This window comes from Sciurus carolinensis, chromosome 2 (genome assembly GCF_902686445.1).
Source record: "Sciurus carolinensis chromosome 2, mSciCar1.2, whole genome shotgun sequence".
Classification (NCBI taxonomy): Eukaryota; Metazoa; Chordata; class Mammalia; order Rodentia; family Sciuridae; genus Sciurus; species Sciurus carolinensis.
In genome coordinates this window covers 74212980-74214551 of record NC_062214.1, presented here as the reverse complement: position 1 = coordinate 74214551, position 1572 = coordinate 74212980, and the positions used below count along the sequence as shown (strand labels likewise).

General features: G+C 36.3%; 1 non-coding gene across 1 annotated transcript; it reads right to left on the bottom strand.

Annotated features, from left to right (window-relative positions):
• Positions 1–259: 259 nt before the first annotated feature.
• LOC124978328 (U6 spliceosomal RNA) lies at positions 260–366 on the bottom strand. The gene has a single exon (XR_007107365.1). It is a non-coding gene; the product is annotated as a U6 spliceosomal RNA (small nuclear RNA).
• Between the last annotated feature and the right edge of the window lie 1206 nt (positions 367–1572).

The window sequence follows — 1572 nt, the reverse complement described above, 5'->3', positions numbered from 1 at the left end:
TATGGTGAATGACATTTATTGATTTCCTGATGTTGAACCAACCTTGCATCCCTGGGATGAAACCCACTTGATCATGGTGCACTATCTTTTTAATATGTTTTTGTATGCGATTTGCTAAAATTTTGTTGAGAATTTTTGCGTTGATGTTCATTAAGGATATTGGTCTGAAATTTTCTTTCCTCGATGTGTCTCTGTCTGGTTTAGGTATCAGGGTAATATTGGCTTCATAGAATGAGTTTGGAAGGGTTCCCTCCTCTTCAAAAGTATGGAACGCTTCACGAATTTGCGTGTCATCCTTGTGCAGGGGCCATGCTAATCTTTTCTGTATCGTTCCAATTTTAGTATATGTGCTGCCGAAGCGAGCACACAAAGTAATTTTTGAAAGATCTAAAGGAGACTATATAGCAATATACAACAGTAGGAGACTTGAATATACAGGTTTCAATAATGGGTAGAACATCCGGAGAGAAAATCAATAAAGAGACAGTAGATGTGAACATTATAAACCAAATGAATCTAACAGACTTGTACAGAACTTGTCACCCAGCAATAGAAGAACACAGGGTCCTCTACAGATCACAGCAGGCTGTAAAACAAGTCAAGACAAACTTAATCAGGTTAAAATTATATAAAATAGGGGCTGAAGATAGCTCACTGGTAGAGCACTTGCCTAGCATGTGCAAGGCCCTGGGTTTAATTCCCAGTACTGGGGGAAAAAAGAAGAAGAAGGAGGAGGAGGAGGAGGAGGAGGAGGAAGAGGAGGAGGAGGAGGAAGAGGAGGAGGAGGAGAAGAAGGAGAAGAAGAAGAAGAAGAAGAAGAAGAAGAAGAAGAAGAAGAAAAGAAAATAGCTATTTCTAAACAATGGAATGAAACTAGAAAAAGTAAAGATTCACAAATGCAAAGAATATAAACAACAAACCTTTGAAAAACCATTGGGTCAAAGAAGAAATCAAAAAAGAAATTAGAAAATATTTTGAGACAAATTAAAATGAAAACACAATATACCACAAACCTAATGGGATGCAGCAAAAATAGTCTCGAGGAAAGTTTTTAAGAATAAATTCCTACATTAAAAAAGAAGAACAATCTCCAGTAAAAAACCTAACCTTATACCTCAAGGAATTAGAAAAAGAAGAACAAGAAAAACCTAAGTTTACTCAAAAAATTAAAAATAGAAATACCATATGACCCAGTTAATGCACTGCTGGTATATATCCAGAGGAATTGAAATCAGGACCTTGAAGAAATATTTAAACTCCTACATTCATTTCAGCATTATTCACAATAGTGAAGACATGAAACCAACCTAAATGTCTGCAGACAGATGAATGGATAAAAAAAAATATTATCTACAGGCACACACATGTTGCACAAAGGAATGTTATTAAGCTTTGGGGTTTTTTTTGTTTTTTTGTTTTTTCAGTGCTGAGATTAAACCCAGGGCTCTACCACTGAGCTACATCTCCAACCCCCAGTTCTTTCTTTTATTTTTATATTTTGGGATAGGCTCTCATTAAGTTTTCCAGGCTGGCCTCAAACTTGTGATCTTCTCACCTCAGTCTCCTGAGAAG